At 41.1% G+C, this 25,000-nt stretch overlaps 1 protein-coding gene and 1 long non-coding RNA gene across 6 annotated transcripts in view; one reads left to right on the top strand and one right to left on the bottom strand.

Annotated features, from left to right (window-relative positions):
* Positions 1–25,000, top strand: part of grid1a (glutamate receptor, ionotropic, delta 1a) — a 655,667-nt gene that overhangs the window by 123,964 nt on the left and 506,703 nt on the right. The gene's annotated exons all lie outside the window — the stretch shown is intronic.
* The window catches only part of LOC134441801 (uncharacterized), a 137,607-nt gene continuing 124,073 nt past the window's right edge, over positions 11,467–25,000 (bottom strand). Inside the window, exons 2-3 of the long non-coding RNA XR_010033205.1 lie at positions 18,043–18,261; positions 11,467–13,412 (exon numbers count right to left, since the gene is read on the bottom strand). This is a non-coding gene — a long non-coding RNA (uncharacterized LOC134441801). The remainder of the gene's footprint in view (positions 13,413–18,042; positions 18,262–25,000) is intronic.

Genomic DNA, 25,000 nt, shown 5'->3' with positions numbered 1-25,000 from the left:
TGGACATTCTCCATGGTAAGCCAGCCCAAGCCTACAGTGTGCCAATCCTATCAGAGCCCAAATGAGCTGAAGAAATTCATCCTTTCCTGACCAGTGGTTATGCTTCAATATTCATTTTCAGCTTGTCAGTGTTTTCTAAAGAGAAAGCAAGTGATTTTGTTTTGTCCACAGAAGTTGATATTAAGCAGCATTTGTTACTTTGCCTGAAACATCCCCAAAAGTCTGGTTCTCATACAAGAGTCTCAGAGTCATTCACACATACTCATTCATTTTCAGCTATCATTTTGCAATGTTTCCTGAAGTTTGTGTTTGTTTTTGTCCACAAAGGTTGATGTTTTACAGCATTTGTTACTTTGTGTGAAACATCTCAAATACAGTACAAGAGTCCCTGTTGCAAGTATCCCCAGGGCACGCTGCCATATGTTCTGAAGCCTATTGAACTCTGAAGGGACAAAATGTCTAAGGTTTCATTCTTTTCATAAAGTTTTAGATCGCTTTAACTGCGGCTAGATGTCTGCTATACCTAGGCTCACTAAAAAGATTTTGGTTGGAGAGAACCTTTTATGTTTGCCAGAACTCCAGCGTAATAAAGAAACCAAATGAAACATTAAATAAACTTTACTTTTACCGAAGAAACAGCATGTGTCAACAAAGATTTCCTGAATTGACTTTTTCATTTCATTCGTTTGCCCTTCCTTATTGTGCTACAGTCGTGGCTTCCACATAAAGACATCATATGTGTCAAAAATCAATGTCCAGGGATCATTTCATAACCATGCAATTGCAGTCAGACCAATGGCGTATTTGCTATTGAGGAAAGGGAGGACGATCCTCCCTCAAAATAATAAAGCCATATCTTCCAGTATAAATTACAGAAAACAAAACATATTTATTATATCTTTGTTATATAATTGTTAGTATTTTATAGCTATTTAGCGATAAGAACATATACTTAGCGCTTCTAAATCACATAATAGACCTTGGAGGACCGTCCTCCCTTCCATCCTCATTGACTTCCATTATAAATGGTGAAATTTCGGCCGTAGCGCGGGCTTTACTTTTTAACATGGAAGTGAATGGAGCTTAGGGAGGACTTTCCTCCCTTTAGGCGGGTCTAGAGCCATGGAAGTAATCTGCCTATCAGCGAAGCTGAATTTATCAAAAGCCAATCAGAATATGACGAGTTGGGTTGACAGACGACAAGCATGGACTCGGTCGTCATGACAACGATATACAAATGTGAGAAGAATGCGGCAGCAGCCAGATAGTGGGAAGTTTGGAGTAATTGGCGAATGTTTTATGAACCCTTTATAAATACAAAGGAAAGATCTACTGTTTTCATGTTGTGAATGGCGCAATATCACTCCCTGGATTTAGATTGAAAACCAAATGGAAAGGTCCGTCTGTTTATATCAGTCACTCACGCGACTCGATCGCTACACAATGCAAGCGACGCGCGGATGCAAACGCATTCATGATTCAAATGGTCGGACCATCACCAACGTTTTTAAAAGGTAGTCTTATTTCAGCATGTCCTACATGCACAAATAATAGTCTCAATGCTTGTCTTTGCGTTTCTCATTCGTGCTTTTCCCCCAAAAGAGGGTTATTTACAAATGGGAATAAGAATGATTTTGGCTGCACATGAATGCACTGACCCTAGACTGGCGTTCTTTTTTCCCTCCTCAAGACGAGAAACATGACAGCACGAAGCTCTTCATAAAAAGTCACTGGCTAAACTTCTAACATGTAGCCTAGGCCTACATCATGTTATGTAGTTTCATTTGGGTGGAATTAGGAACACTAGGCATGGATTTACAAAGCAATCTGTACAACGTATTTTTTTGTGAAATAGCCAGACGCACGCTGTTCCATACGCTTGCCAGCTCCTCCTTCCACAGCTGTCGCTCTCGCAGGTAGGCCTACCGTCAAAAGCAAAACGGATAAGCGACCACAACCATAGGCCACGTACCACGTTACGGATCATAAATAAGATGTTAAAAATAAGGTAATGGAGGGGGTTTAAAATGTTTAAAAATCTGTAAGAATATGTTGGAAGGAGTTGAGTTTAAAATCCTTAGGCCTAGGCTCATGGCCGTAGCTACATTAGAGGTCAGGGAGGTCTGGACCTCGCTCATTTCGTCCGAGGTTTTCTTTTCTTTTTTTTTTTGTTGGGACGCCAATATCTATCGTGATTCAGCTGTAATTCCCCCCACTTGTGAGTATTTTGCAGCTGGGCTACTGTGGCACTTCAGACACTATTTGCACCACAGAGTGCTATCCCCACCACATTTGGAAGAAAACAGCTGAAGTAAAATTCTAAGCGGAATAAAAATATGAATGGCTTGGCTATTGCCATCTGAGGATGCAGCTTATTGTGCCACTTGCCTCTGCTTTATTCACGTTAAAGGGTCAAACTTAAGCTTCCTTACAAAGGGCTTTACTGACTGTAAGAATGCTGTTTGTGATAAAAGACGTATATTACCACCAAAGTATCACAGAATTGGCTGAAAATGTATACATTACATATTTATACATGTAATGTACATAGTTATACATGCACTAGGGTAACCAGATTTGGATTTGTAAAAAGGAGGACACTTTTTTTTGGGGGGGGGGGGGGGTCATCGGTGTATCTGTGTATCTACAGGTATGAAAGTATATATGGGTATGAGGTATGATAGTAGGCCTATAAAGTATCAACGCATCCAAAATGGTAATTTGTTTAAAAGCCACTCAAACTTTTTGGCATGCACATTCATTTGTCTACCATAAATGACAATTTAAATCTCTTCAGTTACGCCTATAGGCCTATCACATAATTTGTGTGATCATATGATGCAGAGTGTGCCTTTGTTACAATCCTAGATAGTAGGCCTAACACCTATATTGGAGTAGCTTCAGCATAACAATGCAGCTCAATTTCATAGGCCTATTCTAATTTCTGCATTAGGTTTTTAAAAATAGATTCACCATCATGTAGGCCCATCTCAGCCATTCCCCACAAAGATGAACAGCATTAGGCTATATAACATTTGAAACTAAATATAAAAAACATTTGTGGTTTTCAGCTGAAATGATAATGAAGTTCTATTAGGCTACATTTTAGGCTTAATATGTTTATAAGACACCTCACAATTTACCCCTCCACTGTCATCAATTAGGCCTATTTAGATACGGTAGGCTATTTGTAGTGGCATGGTGCTCAGAGATTAGCAATGGGCACTGCAGCCATTAAGAGAGGAACTGGGGTTTTACCTATCATTAATAAGATAACCCATACAGCGTTATCAATAACTGCAAAGGGAATAGACAGAAGAAGAAGCTGATGAAGAAGAAGCTTAATTTCTTAACTCAGGAATGAGTCCTTCTAGCTTTTGCAAATAACTTGGAAATGTCAGATCATGAAAGAATTTTTAGGCTACGTCTTGTGACAAGGTGTAACAAAACTTGTACCTCCCTAAATGATGGATTTGGTGGTGTTACTAGGCATAGGCTACTCCTGTGTTAGATTTCCTTCATACCTGGCTTCACACGCAGGATTTTTTTTTTCAACTCCACCGCGAACGTGCATTTGCGTTTCTATCGGCATTGCAGTCCGTCGAACGGGCAGGCAGATGCGCTTTCGCTTGTAAACATGGGGCGCACTGGCTATACTTCTTTCGGACACATGGTGCGAAGTGGCTAGATTTGATGAGAAGGGCGTGACTAATTTGTGAACGGTAGAGAGAAACCTGGAGTGGAGTCAAATGGAACGGAGTGAAAATTACAGTGCAGATGAATTAGGTCTATATTTCAGGCAGTCCAACAAAATCCCGGACATTTCTGAAATTCCCCCCGGACATTTTTTTAGGTCTCAAAAGTAGGACATGCCCGGGGAAAACCGGACGTCTGGTCACCCTAACATATACTGTATATAAGGCCTATACATTACCTTTATAAATATATAAAAAAGTACATCATATTTAGGCAATTTACTTATTTTTTTAATCTATACATAACAATTCGGTGCCCGATATGCGCGCGCATCATGGACCTCGCCTATTTCAAAACCCTGGCGTATTGGAAACATGGAGTTCTGTTAATGCTTTGTTATGAGAAATCTACAAAATGAACCCTGATATCTCCTTTCATTTCCGTATCTCCTGATAACCCTGTTTCTCCTTTCATAAGGTCTCAGTATCTGAACACTAAATGACAGTATGCCAGGGGAGGGCTCTGCCATGTCTCGGCTTACTGGTAGGAGTATGGGCAGTATGGTATGCAACAGTTCTTTATTTCCTCCAGGATGGTAGGAGTATGTTATGCAACACAGTTATTTATTTTCTCCAGGCTGGTAGGAGTATGCAACACAGTTCTTTATTTTCTCCAGGATGGTAGGAGCAGAGAATCGTATATGAGAGTGAGAAAGCAGGCGGGTTATTTTCCGATATCCACTTTACGTCGGGTGAACGCCCATTTAGGAGACCTTCGATTAGGAGACCTTCGGAGTCTTGAGGTAGAGAATGAATGGAGTTCCCTTAGTGCTGTAGATGGTAGTAGCGCACGTCTTGTGCAAACACCACGAAAAGAGAAGAAGACGGAGGGACAACGCCCCCTTAGGAGACCAAATTTTGAGCACACGCTTTTGCATTGAGTGGGCATGTTTCGATTCCTCTTATTATATATCCAGAGTATGGCATGCAACGCAGCTCTTTAGTTTCTCCAGGATGGTAGGAGTATGGTATGCAACACAGCTCTTTAGTTTATCCCGGCTGGTAGGAGTATGGTATGCAACACAGCTCTTTATTTTCTCCAGGATGGTAGGAGGAGAATGGCTTATTTGGAAGGATGAAAGGTGTTTTGCATGTTATTAAAACAATGGTCCTCATGTTTCAATTTGAGCCGCTCCCACAAATGTCTGGTTTTACTACTTTCATGGAACCTCAGTTTCATGTTTATTGCATATAAATCTTTCCATATAAGTCCAACCCTGTAAAAAAAAGATTGTTTCATAAATGTGTGATCACTGCTGTTCTTTCATATATATATATATATTTTGTGATCAACTTTTTATTGCTTTTATGGGGGGAGGGGGGAGGTAGACGGTTACATTGATAACAAGCTCTGGTGCATACGGTATACAGTAGTCATATAGTCCATACTAGTCCCTTCAGTCCATATATTCCTTTGAGACCATCATTTCAGTCCAAGGGTCTGCAAGGGTATTTACAGGAAAAAAAGACAAAAAGAAATAAAAAGCACTCAGCTAAGAAGAGGAAAGAAGAAGAAAGAGAGAGCAAAAAATACACAAAAAACATGCATCACTTACACCTACCTAAACTCACTGAAGTGTGCTTTCATATTTTCATGATGACTGTTGTGAGTTTGCACTCAGAGGCCTGAACCCTCAAGTGTTGTTTTCTGCTGTTAGTTATACGAAGAAACACTGACTGTGTGGCAATTGAAGACGGTAATTTTTGACAAGTAATTGGTTTCTGGAAACTTTGGCATTGGGGATTTTGAAAGTTATTTGAAAGCACTGATTTTGTTTTTCATCTGTAAATGCAATTATCATGCTTAGATGCCAACGTTTCCTGAAAGGCCTCTGGTGGATAAAGCAGTTTTTTGAGCGCCGATGCCTCATTAGCATACACTGCCCTACAAAGGCAAAGTGCAGTAACTACATATTTTGACAAAATTAAATGTAGACTGTAAATGGTCCTCATATCCTTATGGTCCAAATGTGTCCTATTCAAAAAATATCTGCCATTGATCATAAGAGGATGTATTCTCCATTGTCAATTTAACCCTCCTGTTATCCTTGGGGTCTATTTGACCCCATTCAATGTTTAACACCTGAAAAATACATGAAGTACATATTTCTTCTGCCTCATCTTTGATGACTTTTCCTAAATAGATGGGATTAATGTGAAAAAAGTGAAATTTCCACAAAAATGTTTTTCCTAAGTGCTGTACACATTTTGGTTACACCCGTGTTCCTTGGGGTCAATTTGACCCCAATTCTTTCAAGTGTATAAAACATAAATGGAACATCCATATTTTGCAAATAAATGTTAAAATCTGTTTAGATAGTGTGAAATACATGAAAATAAGCTATTCAGCCATGTTTCTTCTGAACATTTTGCTTTTGTTTGGGCCCTGATAAATAAAAATACTAATGATATTGGGGAGGCCTAAAACTAATTCACGGCAACATTTTGGACAGTGGTGGCTACTACAGCATTGACATTTTGACAAAATCCACCATCTGAACCTTGTTGTACCTATAGCACCATCATTGCACCCCCACAGCAACTCCCCCACCACCCCCCACCCCTGTACCCTGGGAGCTAGCCTACGTTTGCACCCTCCCACTACACACACACTGGCATAAGATGGGTCACATATAGTCAGCATTGCTGTGCATGCTGTTCTGTGACCAGTATAATTATAAGTGATGGTATATTTGAAGAGAAGCATTATGAGTGTGATCCAAAGACTGAAATGGACTGTTCTGATGGTGACAAGCCGTTGTACTTCTTTAGATGGATGCGATCTCAAGGTTGGTTGCTATGTTGAGAGATATAATGGTGCAGGTCTTCAGTATGTTGTTCCAAATTGACATGGTTGTCTGCAGCATTGGTTATAAACTGGTGCTACCTGACATAGAGAAGGCAGGACCTTCCAGGAACAGCAACCGCTGTAACTTTTGTGAAGGACATACACATTGACGTCCATACCCCAAGTTCTCCAGTGGGCATAAATAGTGAATAGAAGTAAACATAGAATACAAGTTGCTAGCCCTGTTCCTTCAAACCTTACAACACTACCATGAACATATAATGTGTCTACAAGGAGCACATGCAAACCTTTTCTTCCTCATATGCACACTTATTCAAGCGCAGAAATAATGATAACAATGATTTTCTATGATATTCCCAAAACTAATTTGGTTGGCAATGTATCCATGTTCTTACCTAACTATTATACTTGTGTTATAAATACACATTCAAACATTCAAAGATTCAAGAATGTTGGACTTAAAAAACCTTCTGAATGTTTGGGAATATGTATATTTATTTTAGGATGAAATTGACCCATATGGTAGTAGACAGATAATGTCCTTGATAATCAAATTAGTTTTTTCTTTTCAAATGTTATAAGTAATATAAATTCATGTTTAGGCAGTATATGGAGCCTCTAAAATTTCAATAATATGTGTCCATCTGTTTTTAGACAAATTAATGACATTTTATTGCTGTTTTCTCAAAATTTCGCCTAGTCATGGATTAAGTTTTTTGGTGTGTGGGCTATGTGTGGGGGTGCTAGGATATATTTAAAGGCATTTTTATGTCACCAACAGATCAATAATACATACCTGAGACATAAATATGTGCCAAAGAGTTGTTTTCTACTGATTTTGTAGACATTTAAGTGGTTGGGGTCAAATTGACCCCAAGGATCACAGATGTTTCAAAATTTGAGGGTAACAGGAGGGTTAAGACAAATGATTGGTGATTGGAACCATTTCCCAGTAGAGGGATATTGCATTGGGGAGTTTCCGTTCATCTGTAAATATAATCATCCTGTTCACAGGCTGAAGGTTCCTGAATGGTCTCTGATGGCTACTTTTCAAATTACCAGTGCCTCTGTTGCTTATGAATACACAAACGTGTCTGCTTTATGAGAATCAAAATCTGCTTTCTTTGCCTCCGCACGTACGTGTACGTATTAGGAAAATTGACTCTGGGAGCTAGCTCTCCGACCAAAGGTCCCTGAAAGTCTTTGACGCCTAGAGCACAAATATATTTCATCTACTCATCTCCAACTCATCTCCCTGTTAGTAGTGGACTTGATTAGTCGGGGATGTCGGATTCTTTTTTTTAAAGTATTTTTGGGGCTTTTTGGCTTTATTATTATAGGACAGTATGAGAGTAGACAGGAAACAATTGGGAGAAAGAGATAGGGCATTGCCGGGAAATTACCCCGGCCAGACTCTAACAGGGGTCAAGAGTTGTCGGCTTCTTAACTATGGCAGATGGCCAGACAGATGATAACAGCAACTTTATCCACCAACCCTGTCCTGAAAAGGGCCTACAGGACCAACTCATATGTTCCTTTGATCTGTAATCAACACTCGCATTCACATCAGCATCAGCCTTCATGACCAGCAGTGAAAATATGTCTCTGAAGTCTAAAAGTTCAGTGGGCCTCCATGTACACAGGAAGTTTACAAAAGTGGGACGCTGAATGATCTTGAATTTGACATACAGTACTTACGGGTATGCCAGACAATCCCTCTTCTAGCCTGTAGGGCGGCGAGAGAGGAAAATCGCTTTGGTGTTGCTTTAATGCAGTTGCCTCTGCATGCCTCTGCCTCTCCCTCATGTTTCAGAGAAACCTTAATAAATAATATTCTTGCTGTCGGGGTGTTGCTGTTGCAGTGACCTCCTTCATGGAGATCTGTGGGGTGAACGATGTCGTGTTTGTCTGAGCATGCAGAAACTGAGAATTGAATAGTGCAGTAGTCTGAGCTGTTTGCGGCACCATAAAAGCACATTGCCAGCAGATCAAAGGGCTTGCATGCCCTCCATCTCACAGCACCAGTCTGGTAATGTCACTTTCCTTAAGCCCACAGCACAGCCCTGGTAATGTAATGTCACTTCCCTTCCCTAAGCTGCTTTTACACAACAAGACTGTATGTAGGGCTATTGGTCCTTGGAGGGTTAGCAACCCCACCTCCTCCCCTCTTTCTTCTTTCTTCCTCTCTATGTCTCTCTCCATCACTCATCTTCAGCTCAGAACCCCTTCCCCTCTCTCTGCTCTGCTCTTTCTTTCTTTCCTCCTCTCCATTTATTTCTCTCTCTCTCTCTCTCTCTCTCTCTCTCTCTCTCTCTCTCTCTCTCTCTCTCTCTCTCTCTCTCTCTCTCTCTCTCTCCATCGCTCAGAACCCATTTCCCTCTTCCTGTCTGATTTTCTTCCTTCCTCTGTCTGTCTCTCTCTCTCTCTCTCTCTCTCTCTCTCTCTCTCTCTCTCTCTCTCTCTCTCTCTCTCTCTCTCTCTCTCTCTCTCTCTCTCTCTCTCTCTCTCTCTCTCTCTCTCTCTCCTCTTCTCCTTCACTGCTGGACTTCATGCTGATAATAATGTAGAGTCCCTGCTGAGCATTACTTTCCCCGGAAGAACACCTCGGACATTTTATGAACCGCCTCCACTCCCCGCCACACACACACACACACACACACACACACACACACACACACACACACACACACACACACACACACACACACACACACACACACACACACACACACACACACACACACACACAAACACACACACATCCTCATTAGCTCACAAACACTCCACAGAGTCACAGTGCACCCTCACAGCCATTTAAGGGCCATTTTAATGTGTTTAAGTGACTGGTAGGTGATGCAGGTACCAGGCTCCCAGAGTGGCTATGGCGCTGAGTAAAAGCACACATACACACACACACACACACGCACACACACACACACACACACACACATACACACACACACACACACACACACACACACACACACACACACACACACACACACACACACACACACACACACACACACACACACACACACACACACACACACACACACACATTAGCTATAGTTCTGGGTAAAAGCACAGAGGACGTGGAGCATAGGATGGAAAGGCAGGGAGGCATGCATGAAAATAGTGCTATTATGTCCACGTGACGGGCTGTTGTTGCATTGTGTGTGTGTGTGTGTGTGTGTGTGTGTGTGTGTGTGTGTGTGTGCGTGCATACGTGTGTGCGTGTGTGTGTGTGAAAATAGTGCTATTATGTCCACGTGATGGTTGTTGTGCAGCATGTCTATTCAGTATTCAGGGTTGAGTTCCTAACACCTTGTATGTGATGAAAGAGCGCAGGCAGGTATTGAGGTATCGTGTGTGTCCGTCTTTGTGTGTGTGTGTGTGTGTGTGTGTGTGTGTGTGTGTGTGTGTGTGTGTGTGTGTGTGTGTGTGTGTGTGTGTGTGTGTGTGTGTGTGTGTGTGTGTGTCTGTGTCTGTCTGTGTGTCTGTGTCTGTGTCTGTCTGTGTGTGTCTGTGTATGGAGGGGCAAAGGGAAAGGTATCAGTTCAGTTATCCCGGTTCCAAGGAAAGCAGGGCCCAGAATTCATACAAGCGGATTCCAAAAAAGTTGGGACACTTGGTAATTTGTGATAGTCTAGGCAGGATTTCTGAAAAGGTGCTTATTTAAGGTCCTGAAGGCAAATCATGTTAATTTTCGGCATACAACTGAATTAGGGGTATTCAAGGGTGCTGAATCCAAATCTGCCGTATGCCGGACGCAAAAATGTACCGAAATGCCTCAAACGGGCAAAATCCAATATGGCCACCGCCACCGTGTTAAAATCCTGCAATCACTTTTCTTTTGGACTAAATAAGATATGAATTTGAAATTAGCACTTATTTTTATGTTTTCAGACATGGGGAAAGCCATTATGAGATTATCAGATTTAAGCTCAGATTGGAAGAAAATGCTTATGTCATTGGCTGGCAGCCATTTTAAAAGCAGAGAGCCTCATATTGTCAGCGATTTTTAACATTTTTAATAATCTTTCAAGATCCACAGAAAAAAATGCTCTTTGTCTCTGTGAACACAAATACTACAGAAAACTGCAATGAACTGTCTACTTTCACCTGAAAAAAGAAGTTTGTGTCTACCTTTTTCCATTCTTTAGTTATGGGCAGTAGAACATGGGATGACCCCAAAATACTGCACTTCTCACTGCCCTTATTTTCCCTTTAAGGATATATTGTCTTTGATAGTGTTCATGTTTGATATACAACATTTTCAGGGGGTTTGAAGGGTGCTTAATGCCTTAAATTCCCATGATACATCAAAATGAAGGAATCCAATATGGCTGCCGTCACCAGTCTACTGTACAGTGTACATTTCTTTGACAGGTAAACTCTTAAGTACATTATGTAGCATCAGGTTCTCATACAAGGAGAATTCATTTCCATACTCAGATTTAAGATAGATATCAAAGGAAATTATTTCAGTGTAGACTGAATTCATGTTTGCAACAGGAGATTATCTTTTCCATAAATTGACCATTTGTATTTAAATCTCTCCCTATTTCAATTACACTTTTAATGCATTATACCATGAAAAATGTTTCCACCTCAAACCACCACACAATGTTTCCACACCTCTTCACCCATAACAAATAAATGCACACAAGAGTCTGAATGTCCCTAAATCGAATATTTTCTAATATTATCCTTTGTACAATGGGAATTACTTCATGTTAATTGCTGTGCTCAGATCACTGTATATCTAGGCCTATAAAGGGGATCAAGAGGCAGACTGATGTGAATAATATATAGAATAGAATAGAATAGAATAGAATAGAATAGAATAGAATAGAATAGAATAGAATAGAATAGAGTGAAGATAAGGGAGTGGCATTGTGTGTGTGTGTGTGTGTGTGTGTGTGTGTGTGTGTGTGTGTGTGTGTGTGTGTGTGTGTGTGTGTGTGTGTGTGTGTGTGTGTGTGTGTGTGTGTGTGTGTGTGTGTGTGTGTGTGTGTGTGTGTGTGTGAATATATACACAAAGGACATACTCAGGCTGGTATTGCACATCAGTCATCCAAAGTTATTGCATAGATTGTCTTGCTTAATGTACTGTACATATTTCAGCTGAGATGGCCACTCTGTGACAATTATAACCATTAATTACAAGGCTGGCCTTTGTTCTGTAGTACGGCAAGAATCCAGCTCAACACATTGCACTGTATCAATTATTGCACAACAATCGGAGGATGGAAGGAGATCAGGGGAACAAGAGATAGTAATGAACAGTCAGACAGTCCATGTGTGTGAAATGTGGTTTTAGTCTTTGGTCCTTACTTTGATGATACATCTGTAATGCCAATGATACATCTGTAGAGACCCAAGAACTCAGAACCAGGATAATGTCCAAGACAATGTTTTAGCTCTGTTGAGACAGTGGGAAGTTCAGAAAGGGCTAGGTCTATTCTCGCTATAGGTGTGCCTCCTGAATGCAGCAATGATGTCTTTGGTTTTCTTTTCTTTCAGAGCTAGAGAAATTTGTCTCTGTCTCTGTACACCAGGCTGCCACCTTCAGTCCCTTTTGCTGGCTATACTGCAGTCAAGGACGGATAGACTTTAGATGGGGGCTCAGCATGCAGCCATGTGGGGATCCAGCCCTGCTGAACAGGGGAGCAGGAGGAAAAGAGAGTCTGTCTGTTATCTTCTGTTGGTAGAATTGTGCAAGTATAGACTTTAAATTGGCCTAGTTAAAATATACTGGAATGTACATCTGCAGTGTATCAATAACGGTGCTCAGCTGGAGAGAGAGAGCCAATGGCAGGCAGAAGAGCAAGTGGTAGTTTTAAGGTGCCTAGGCACAGAAATGGGCACCTCCCTGTCTTTCTCACAGCACATGAACACAATATTCAAAAATGGACTGCTAATTAACCCATTTTGTCCTAAGCCCTTTTTGGGAAAGGGTGCCCTCTTCCTATTAAATCCGCAATATCTCAGCCTCCGAAGCACATACAAACATGAAATGAGTTACATTTAAAAGCCAATACCCCCCTTGCATTGTAATGTGTTCATTCAGCTCTAACATACCCACATAGTTAATAAAACAGCTAAAATCTCAAGATCCTGAAAAACCTGTATATGTGTCTCCAGGACACAATGGGTTAAGTTATACGAGGAGGAGGTATCAAAAATCAGAATATCCTTGCTGACTTGGAATGTCCTTTTTTGAATATTGTGTTCATGTGCTGTGAGAAGGACAGGAGGGTGCCCATTTCTATTAGCCTTGCGCACCATCCTACGTACTTCCGCCAAGAGACTTGACTCCACACTACTTCTGATACCAGTTTTCTGTGGAGCAATGTTGCCGGTAGGATTTGGCCGGTGTTCTGACAAGCGGTCCTACATTGTAATTTTATCCTACGGTAGGATATTCTGTCAGACATGTCTGTTAAACGGTCCTACATCGCCAGAGATAGACGTCAGACATGTTTGTTCAACAACTTATCCTGATTTTTCCGACCATTTCCTTCCCGCTTCCTGCAATCGTGTCAGATCAAACAACCTCCAGACCATGAATACGAAATGAAATGGTAGTAGGGATGGTAAGGACCAGGCTACATTTCTATGCCTAGGTACCTAAAAACTACCACTTGCTCTACTGTCCTTGGCTGTTGATGTCTTGTGTCGGGGGTGTCTGTGTCAGCGATATGTGCCACTAAGGTAATGTCATCAGCATACATTAAAAGTCATACTTTCTTTGTGACAGACTCTGACTGTCCCACTAATGATCCTAGCCCTCTGGTGAAGTGGTTAGTGATTGCTTTATTGTTGGACAAATGTATATGCACCTAGGGCTGCACAATTAATCGAATTTTAATCAAAATCGCGATTTTGGCCGCCACGATCATAAAACATGAAAATCGCGATTTTATGGGAGGAAATTCAGTGTTCCATCTAAGCTGCGCGCACCTGCAGACTTGTGCACTGCTCGCACGTTCTCAGCACAAAGACATTTCAGCCAATAGTAATATTGTTGACAACTGTCTCTGGGTGGAGGATAAGTCTGTGAACCAATAAGCAGACAGTACTGAGAGGGGGCGGGCGGCAGCATTTTGGCAGGCTGGCTGTGAGTCGGAGACGGAAATCTCCGTGTCAGTGAGTGCACTCACTGCTGGGCAGTGGAGGGGAGTTGTTCCATCCTAATGGTGGATATATATGAGGAATTCAAGCATTAAACCAGCCATTGCATGATGCTGGAGTCTCTGAAGGTGTTTTGAAACTATGTGCTTTGACCAGCAACTGTTTGTGATTATTGAAAACCAAGAGAAATAGCTTTAATTCTGGTCTAAAAAAATCGCTAGTTAGCATGCTAACACAAACGAAATACCGTAAGCTAAGTAATGTTGTCTACAACAATTAGACTGGCTGTTACTCACTACTCATTAACACCAACCTGCGTGTAGATATCATAGCTGTTTTGGTGGACAAGTAATGTAAACTGGTGCAGTGAGTTAAATTATTATGAGTGAAGTTCAACACAATTTATAGCTGCCATAGTTGCTTCTGCTTCCTACATTCTCAAATGTGTTAGCTTGCTAGCTTGACAAATGCACTGCAGTCCAAATTGGCAGAACCTAACAAGGCAAGGCAAGGCAAGGCAAGTTTATTTATATAGCGCATTTCATACACAGGTGCAACTCAATGTGCTTCACAAAGTTAACAAATGTAAATGAAAGGAAAACAGGGAAATGAATTAGAGTCAAAAAAACATTTAAAACATTAAGATAAAACATAAGGTAAAAATAATAATAAAATAAAACATAAATAAACATAAAACCTTGAAAAACAATTCTTATTTTACTAATTTACTTCTCTTATTTTACCGTCTTTTCATTCAATAATTTAAGAAAGCATCTGAGAACAGCTTTGTCTTGAGTCTAGATTTAAAGCTATCAATAGTGGGTGCATTTTTTACGTCATCTGGAAGCTGGTTCCAAAGCTTTGAAGCATAGAAGCTGAAGGCTGCCTCTCCACACTTTGTTTTGACTTTTGGAATCACCAGCAAATTCTTCTCCGTTGACCTTAGTGACCTGGCCGGTGCATACAGCTGAAACATATCCAGTAGATATGTGGGTCCCATTCCATTTGATGATTTAAATACAAGTAGCATTGCCTTAAAATCAATTCTGTAGCTTACTGGGAGCCAATGCAGGGATCTTAAAATTGGAGTAATGTGGTCAAACTTCCTTGTCTTTGTAAGAACCCTTGCAGCTGCATTTTGTACCAGTTGAAGCTGTTTAATGGTCTTATTAGGGAGGCCAGTAAACAGACTGTTACAGTAATCGACTTTACTAGAAATGAAGGCATGTATTAGCTTCTCCAGATCATGTTTAGACATCAGGCCCCTAAATTTAGAGACGTTTTTTATGTGATAGAATGCAGACTTAGTAATAGCTTTCATGTGACTGTTGAAATTTAGGTCACTGTCAATGAGGACCCCAAGATTTTTAACTGTTTCCCTTGGTTTCAGTCCCTTCGTTTCAAGGATAGTAGCAATCTTTTGTCTCTCCTCTCTCTTTTCCCAAATATAATTACTTCAGTTTTTTCTGTGTTCAGCTGGAGGAAATTGTGAGACATCCATTTGTTAATTTGGTCCATGCAATGATAGAGTGATTCAAGGGGGGTGTAGTCATTGGGGGACATAGATAAGTAGAGCTGGGTATCATCCGCATAGCTATGGTAATTTATGGAGTTATTCTCGATAATGTGTCCCAGTGGCAACATATACAGATTGAACAGTAGTGGTCCCAGAATGGAGCCCTGGGGGACCCCACAATCCAGAGACATTGGTGATGAAGTATGTCTTCCAATGGCGACAAAAAAACTTCTTTGTTGTAAGTACGATTTTAACCAGTCGATCACTATGCCCGTAAAACCAACCCAGTGTTCCAGTCTATGTAGTAGTATAGAATGATTAACTGTGTCGAAAGCAGCACTCAAATCAAGAAGTACCAAGACGGATGATTTGCCAGCATCAGAATTCAATCTTATGTCATTCATAACTTTGATAAGAGCTGTTTCAGTGCTGTGGTAGGCACGGAAACCAGATTGAAACTTATCAAAATAGCTATTAGACATTAAAAAGGCAGTTAATTGGTTAAAAACAATTTTCTCTATTATTTTACCCATAAATGGTAGATTGGATATGGGCCTATAGTTGTTTAGTACCAGTGCATCCAGGTTGTTCTTTTTCAGTAAGGGTTTCACAACTGCTTCTTTCAGACAGCCTGGGAATATGCCTGTTTGTAGTGAGGTGTTGATGATCTGAAGTACATCTGGTGATATTAGGTGTAAGATGGATTTGAAGAAGGCTGTTGGTAGAATATCTAAGTCAGATGTAGAGGAGCTAAGACTTTGTACCGTTCTATTAAGAATGTCCACATCAACTAAATTAAAATTTTTCATGAGGTTAGGATTTAACTTCACCGTAACAAGTTGGTCCGAATCTTGGGTCGGTTGCACATGTGTGAGTATGTTTGTACGTATTTTTTCAATCTTACCTTTGAAAAAGGATGCAAACTCATTGCATTTGCTGACTGAGAGGAACTCAGAGGGCATTTGATTTGGGGGCCTTGCTAGCTTTTCCACAGTGCCAAACAGGACGCGTGCATTATTAATATTTCTGTTAATTATGTCAGAGAAAAAAAGATTGTCTAGCTTTAGAAATTTCTTGGTTGTATTTCGAGAGTGTGTGTTTATAGATTTGGTAGTGGACTTCAAGTTTGGATTTACGCCACTGTCTTTCAGCCCTCCTGCATTCTTGCTTTAGCAATATAACTGTGGGATTCATTCTCCAAGGGGCTTTTTTATGTCCCACTGTTTTGATTTTTTCGGGGGCAATAACATCCATAATATGGGTCATCCTTGCATTAAAATTAACCATGAGATCATCAGCATTCTCTGAAGTTTGACTTTGGATCTCTGAAAGTGCTTGCTGAAAGAGTGAGGCTGTCTCACAGTTGATTATACGTTTTTTGACTGTAACAGATTCCCTTTGAACATGAGGGTACATAGAAACATCAGAAAAAATGCAGTAATGGTCAGAAAAGCCATAGTCTTTGACACTAGCACAAGCATTGAGGCCTTTTGTTATTATTAGGTCTAGAGTGTGACCTTGGTTGTGTGTTGGTCCTGTTACATGCTGTGTAAGGCTAAAAATGTCAATAAGACTTAAAAATTCCTTAGCATAGACATTCTCTAAGTCGTTTACGTGAAAATTGAAGTCGCCTGTTATAAAAAGGCTATCATAGTCCACACAAACATTCGACAACAGCTCACCAAATTCCTCTAAGAAGAGTGGTGCAGAAAGTCTTGGAGGTCTGTAGATAGTTAATAACAGTATGTCGGAAGAACATTTTAGAACTGCAGCTAAGTATTCAAAAGATGAAAATTCACCTAGTGCTGTCTTTTGACATTGAAACAGTGCCTTGAAAATAATTGCTTTAACCCTCTGAGGTCCGAGTGCCCTTCAGAGGGCAATGTGTCTCCAAAAACAAATCTGTAACTCTGTGAGTTTTTGTCATTGAAACATATAAGTCACACCATTAGAAACCTCAGACCTTCCAGGTCCCAAATATATATATATGAAATGAAAATACTTGAAAATGTTACGGTGGTGCAAACAGCCTAAAAGCCTCTGAAAAGCCTTAGACCTCAGAGGGTTAACAGAACCCTATGTAATAACAGACATCACAAAGCTATGTTTTATTAAAATGGTAATGCTTTCATGCCAAGTTATGAAGTTTTACTTTACAGACCAGAGCATATGCATGTTATTATATTCAAAAGTGACAGCTCTGCAGCACAGCCCATTTCTCCCAACTCACTCTCTCTTTCCCTCCCCAGTTAAAACACATAGATAAACTCCTTCTAACTCTCCTACTCACAGGTGCACTACCTCCAGTCCAGAATTCAAATTAGCTGGGAGTTATACAATAGACAGCACAAACGTTAAGCTTATCAAGTTGGTTATGCTGCCTTGCTTTGTGAGTGTAGACATGCCATCTTGCAGACCACAGCTTCTTGGTGGCCTAGGTACACACATGTTCTGGTCTTCACTCACCCTGCCCTGCCAATGTCGTATTACAAATCAAACACAGTGATTACCCCCACTTCCTGAAATAGGCCCTACTTGTGTTTTTGCAAGTGATTTGGGAAAATACAGTGTGATGCCACTCAGTTGGCCTGTTGAGGCGCCAATAAGATCTTGCCACTGTAGGCCTATGGCATATTTTATCATATTCACTACATAACTTTACTGAAATTTTAAGAAACAGATTTTTTTTTTAATTTGGCTTTATTTTTTTGATGGGCTACTCTGGAATGGGGGGGGTAATCGTGATTATAATCGAAATCGCAATTTTGATCAAAATAATCGTGATTATGATTTTTTCCATAATCGTGCAGCCCTATATGCACCTACAGTCACCCTCCTCTACTCTAACCAAAATTGTTTACTTGGTATACTAAGTTAACCTATTCCTAATCACCCCTCCTGGAGTTGCTGAATTGCAGCAACTGCTTGACTCCATGTACTCCATGCCACTTCTTGCAGATGCAGTGTTGGATGAGGCAAGCACAAGTTGTGATGTCTTTGTGTGCCTTGAGAATACATGGGTTCTAAATTTTGTTTATAACCTGACTGCAAACCTAGCCGCACACAACTCAGCCTCTGATTGTTGGAAACCGCTGTCTGTCAAAAAAATTAGCTCACGTGGTTGGCTGCCAGTGTCTTGCCCCTCTTCATAACATTGTGTTGATAAACACTGAGAACCCATGTATAAGTGGCAGATACAGGAGCAGTGGGACTAAAGCCCTGTCCAATACCACCCATCCCACTTCGGTGACTGGCAGGAGGATAGGAAGGGGTATGTGGGCCTGACTCAATATAGAGATTTGATAATGTGGGGCATTTTATGTAACCATGTGACATCTGAATTAGATAGGACGGATCATTGCAAAACGTCATACTTTGCTTTTGTTGCATTTGCAGCAAAAGTGCCATGCAGTGCATGATATTGTGTGTCCTGCCAAATCACTGGAGAGGAGGAGGTTGATAGGCCTAATGGTTGGGAATGAGTTAACATACTGTATATCAAGTAAATGCCTCACAATAACATAAACTGTTTTGATCCACGTTTCACCTTGCCGCAATAAAATCGGCAAACAATGAATTCCTAATGCACAAAATGTAGATGTGCATATTATATTTAGACACATCCAGACTTATGTGTGTAAATTTGTCTCATAATGGAAGAGGTGGATTGAGGTGGACATATTGCATAATGTTATAATAAGCATTAAAATAAAAGTAGAAGGAGAGAAAACATTTTCATTCAAAAGAACAGCTTATTGACATGAAAGTCACTTGTAAACATCTATTCAACCTATGAAATCATGTCATTTGATTCTAATCTTAACTCTGAGTATGGAGATGAATTCTTCATGTATGACTACCTATAGATACAATGTAATTAAGAGTACACCTTGTCTATTGATGATGTCCATATTCGATTAATTCATTTTGAGGTAGGTCTATTAAAGAGGTTTTTGAGCCTAATACACAGCATATTTGAATATTTGAATTAAGCACCCTTCAAAACCCCTGAAAATGCTGCATATCAAACATGAACACACTATCAAAGACACTTTGCCAAAAATGTGGGTTGAGACAAGTGCAGTATTTTGGGGTCAAAAAATATTGTTTTTTGTGGTGTCACCCTATGTTCCTGTTGCAATCATGAATTCAGACTACACTGAAATAATTTCCTTTGATATCAATCTTAAATCTGAGTATGGAAATGAATTCTCTCTGTATGAAAACCTAATGCTACATAATGTACTTAAGAGTTTCCCTTGTGTAATCAAAGAAAAGTACACTGTAGACTGGTGACGGCGGCCATATTGAATTCCTTCTTTTTTATGTACTATGGGAATTTAAGGCATTAAGCACCCTTCAAACCCCCTGAAAATGTTGTATATCAAACATGAACACTATCAAAGACAATATGTCCTTAAAGGGAAAATATGGGCAGTGAGAAGTGCAGTATTTTGGGGTCAAAAATCAGTGCTTTTTTGTGGTGTCATCCCATGTTCTACTGCCCATAACTAAAGAATGGAAAAAGGTAGACACAAACTTCTTTTTTCAGGTGAAAGTAGACAGTTCAGTGCAATTTTCTGTAGTATTTGTGTTCACAGAGACAAAGAGCATTTTTTCTGTGGATCTTGAAAGATTAGTAAAAATGTTAAAAATCGCTGACAATATGAGGCTCTCTGCTTTTAAAATGGCTGCCAGCCAATGACATAAGCATTTTCTTCCAATCTGAGCTTAAATCTGATGACATAATGGCTTTCCCCATGTCTGAAAACATAAAAATAAGTGCTAATTTCAAATTCATATCTTATTTAGTCCAAAAGAAAAGTGATTGCAGGATTTTAACACGGTGGCGGCGGCCATATTGGATTTTGCCCGTTTGAGGCATTTCGGTACATTTTTGCGTCCGGCATACGGCAGATTTGGATTCAGCACCCTTGAATACCCCTAAATCAGTTGTATGCCGAAAATTAACATGATTTGCCTTCAGGTGTCAACTTTTTGGAAAAATTACCCTGACTATTAATAAAATCAAAATGCTGGCATTTTCAAAACATTCAATCCATTCATAAGATGCACAATGACACATGGTCAACAGAGGAACAGTTAAAATGAGGCAAAAGCATTGTTTTGAGGGAAATATGTGGTCATTTAATAATAATAATTATCATATGGTGTGACGTCATCGGTCGAATGCTCCATTCATTTCAACGGGACTCCCCAACGTTCACACGTATGTTATTTGAAATAACGGACGGGTTGGTCTATAACAGACCGCTGTCAATGGCAACAAGACTTTTCACTGCTAAAGCTACTTTTCAACAAGACTCTAATCAGCTGCTGTGATAGACAACACCTGTTGTCTAGGCCTGTTGCCTAGCGGTGTTCCACAACGGCACTGTTTTGTTTTGCGTAGCAACAATCTTTTGACATGAAATATTATAATAAACTTAACATTAAATAAATAAATGTCCTCGCCATGTGTGAATCATTTAAGTATATCCATATAATAAGCGGGTTAACGTTCGGTGAGTCGGTCGCTTTGTGGAATAGCAGCACTTCAGAGAGAACAAGAACCCTCCGTTCCGCGTCGGGGTCTAAAGATTCTCTCTGTCGTGCTGCTATTCCACGGTAGCGACCTTCTCGCCGAAAGTTAACCCTTACTTAACAACTTTTTTGGAATCCGCTTTGTACCCCATTGCATTGTACTATCTGTTGAGAAGGGGGCCGTTTCAGATGATATTGTCCAGGGCCCAGTAAAAGCGGACAGCACCTCTATTTACAAAGCTGACACCCCCCTCCTCCCTCATATCTCCAACATATATCTGTGTGAGAGTGTGCTGACTGTATGCATTGTGTCTTCAGGTGTCCAACCTGTTCCTGTATGACAGTGTGCTGATGTTACCATGTGTTTGATTGTATTGTATGCGGTTATTCCTCCTCAGGTGTCCACCCTGTACCTGTACTGTACGACAGCGTTGTCATGTTTTCCATGTGTTTAACCTGTTCCTGTACGACAGCGTTGTCATGTTGGCCATGTGTTTAACCTCTACCTGTACGACAGCGTATTGATGTAATTTGTGTTTGTCTCTTCAAGTCTCCAACCTGTACCTGTATGACAGTGTTCTGATGTTGGACATGTGTTCGACTGTATTGTATTGTCTCCCCAGTTGTCCAACCTGTTCTGAAGTAATGTGTGTTTCCTTAAGTGGTGATGTTGGCCATGTGTTTGACTGTATGTGTTTTCGTGTGCGTGTGTGTTCATTTGCATTACTGTACATCACATTGCACTGCATTACATCCCATTCTATTAGCTGACAGTGTTGAGGTATTGGAGTCCCTGGAGCAATGTGGTGTTAGGCATCTTGGTGAAGGATTCAAACCTGATATCTTTTAATTTGGGGACTGGCTCCTCAGCCATTACTTACCAGGGGTAATTGGCAACCTTTTTAATTTGTAGCTCTGGACTGCTGTTCTTTTATTGAGCGAGGAAGGGTCATGTGACCTGAAAACTATTTCCTGCTGTGACGCTCATGCTGTTCTCAGTTTGTTTTCTCCCTAATTATTGAGTTTCGCACCAGCTAAAAGATTTAAAGGCATTAAAAACAGAAACCATTACACAAACACCCGTATTTATCTACTCAAACAAACATACACACATACACTTTATTAGTTAAAAAGTTGTTTCTCAACAGGCTACATGTGCAGCTAAAATCTAAACAAACTGATATCCACATTAACAACAACGCACGCACGCAGGCATGCACGTGCACACACAAACACACACACACACACACGCGCACGCACGCGCACACACACACACACACACACACACACACACACACACACACACACACACACACACACACACACACACACACACACACACACACACACACACACACACACACACACACACACACACACACACACACACACACACACACACAAATTCAGCACAAGGACAATCAATAGCCATAGAAATACATGCAAGGCATCCAGTGCTGTTCAAGTTTGTATGATGTCATGTTTGTATAACGTCGTGTTTGTTTACATGTGTCAGTTCAGGGCCCTGCTGTGGTTCCAGTTGATATGTACAGTACACATCCGGAGATAAACACTTGGGGATGACATGTCTGCTTTGCAGGGGCGTAGCAGCAAATTGTGGGCCCTATGTACAGTCAGCTCCAATGGACCCCCTCACCCCCACCCCCCAGCCATATATCTTCATATATCTTCATAAATCAGACAGTGTGGGCCCCCCATATCCACGGGGCCCTGGGGACTCAGTCACACTTTACCCCCCTGTAAGACGTCCCTGCTGCTGTGAGTCATCCCCTCTGTGTAATTGATATGTTGGCCTACAGTACGCATGAGAATGACATGTCTACTGTGCCTCATCCCCTCTGTGCTTTGGGGACCCAGGCTTGTCACTTTGACATTTGAGTATGACTCATATCGATCTGGCAACCGCTGCTGTGTGGTTTGCGGTTGGCTTGTAGGCACGATATGTCACTGCCATAATCCGGCAATGATGCTGTTTTGAGATGGTCTGTTTGCTGTGTAACTAAGTAACCAAAACTCCCTTTCTCATGTCAATGACTCTCTGACTTGAATAGGTTTTGTTTTTATACAATATTGAAAGCAAAGTCGCTGATTAGATCAAACTGTGAGGAGCTTGGAGGCAATTTCAAAATGACTTCATAGTGCCAATTACTAATATTGTGACTGCCAATAGTGCTAATTGGCAGTCAGAAAACTTGGGCGAGAAGCAGCCATCCTCTCATTATTCTTTTGTTAAGTTTTGTTTTCTTTGTGGTGTATTTCTCTCTCGTACTGTATGCCACTGTATATCTGTCTGGGTAACACTTTACTTGACGCCGGCATCATACGCATGGCATGAGAGTGTCATCATAACAGAGTCGTAACACAGTCACTGACTTGTTATGAACTGAATTTTGTCAATAAATGATGTCAATGTCATAAGCATTTTAAATGAAATTCTGTTTTGGTAAAGATAGCCCAAACAATGTCAACTTTTAAAGACCACAAGCCGTTTATGACACTGACATAATGAGTCATTCATGACACTGTCATGTTACTGTTATGTCACTGTTATGTCATGCTCTTGATGCCGGCAGCCAAGTCAAGTAACCTAACCCTTTTATGCCTTGATGGCTGATTTGGGATGTTATAACCTCTCATACTGTATGTCGCTTTATAACCTTTTTATGTCATGATGACTTATTTGGGCTGTTATAACCTCTCATACTGTATGTCGCTTTATAACCCTTTTATGGTCTGTCATAATAGCTGATTTGGTCCGTTTCCTGTTTCCTGTTTCCGCAGGGCCGCATCACGGGCCTCACGGGGACGATGGATTTCCGCAGCAACGGCGCCAACTCCCACGTGCAGTTTGAGATTTGGGGGACGAGCTACAGCGAGACCTTTGGGAAGGTCCCCCAACGGGTGAGTCAAGAGTGAAGTGTGTGTGTGTGTGTGTGTGTGTGTGTGTGTGTGTGTGTGTGTGTGTGTGTGTGTGTGTGTGTGTGTGTGTGTGGGTGTGTGTGTGTGTGTGTGTGTGTGTGTGTGTGTGTGTGTGTGTGTGTGTGTGTGTGTGAGAGAGAGAGTTTCAATTCGTGTAGTTTGAGATTTGGAGGACGAGCTACAGCGGTCCCCCAGTGGGTGAAGTGTGTGTGTGTGTGTGTGTGTGTGTGTGTGTGTGTGTTTATGTGATTGTGTGATCTGTGAGTGTGTGTGTTTATGTGATTTTGTGAGTGTGTGTGTGTGTGTGTGTGTGTGTGTGTGTGTGTGTGTGTGTGTGTGTGTGTGTGTGTGTGTGTGTGTGTGTGTGTGTGTGTGTGTGTGTGTGTGTGTGTGTGTGAAGTGTGGCCGAGAAGAGAGGAGCAGAGATGAAGTGAGCTGAACTAAGCCGAGCCCAGCGCACCATCCGTCTCTGGAGCCTCTCACTCTCTGTTTCTCTCTCTCTGTCTCTCTCTCTCTCTCTCTCTCTCTCTCTCTCTCTCTCTCTCTCTCTCTCTCTCTCTCTCTTTCTCTCTCTCTTTTGCTCTCTCTCTCTCTCTCTCTCTCTCTTTCGCTCTCTCTCTCTCTCTCTCTCGCTCTCTCTTGCTCTCTCGCTCACTCTCTCTCTCGCTCTCTCTCTCGCTCTCTCTTGCTCTCTCGCTCACTCTCTCTTGCTCTCTCTTCTCTTTCTCTCTTTGTCAAACACACACACACACACACATAAACACACACACACACACACACACACAACACACACACCCACGCACACACACAGACACACACACACACACACACACAGACACACACATACTTACACTCACACACACAAGCACACACACACAGACTGTCCTTTCTCGATGGAGAGCGCTCAGTAAATGTAGGGTCTTGTCGGCTTAGACAGTAATGCTTCCATAAACACCACATGTCTGTGTGCGGGGGTAATGATCCATTCTCTTTGCTTGTCCATTTGTTTCCCCCCTCTTTACTTTGCTTTGTCTGCTTGCTGAGATCTGCATAACATGTAATTACACGTCTGCAGAACACATAAAGCCCTGTGCTGTGCAGCAACTGCCAAGAGAAACAGCACCCCTTTTGACGACTCTTGGAATTGCATCCTCCTGCTGCTTCAAGTCCTTACTGGAGGTTCTTGCAGTTGTATTTTTTCTCTGTCTCCAACATTGTCCGATTGTTTTACTATCAGAGATGGTAATCTAGGGTTCAGAATAGTTCAGAATAGTTCACTGTGTGGTTTTTTTGTGC

This window comes from Engraulis encrasicolus, chromosome 24 (genome assembly GCF_034702125.1).
Source record: "Engraulis encrasicolus isolate BLACKSEA-1 chromosome 24, IST_EnEncr_1.0, whole genome shotgun sequence".
Classification (NCBI taxonomy): domain Eukaryota; kingdom Metazoa; phylum Chordata; class Actinopteri; order Clupeiformes; family Engraulidae; genus Engraulis; species Engraulis encrasicolus.
The sequence above is the reverse complement of the archived record's forward strand: the minus strand, read 5'-3'. Positions and strand labels throughout refer to the sequence as shown.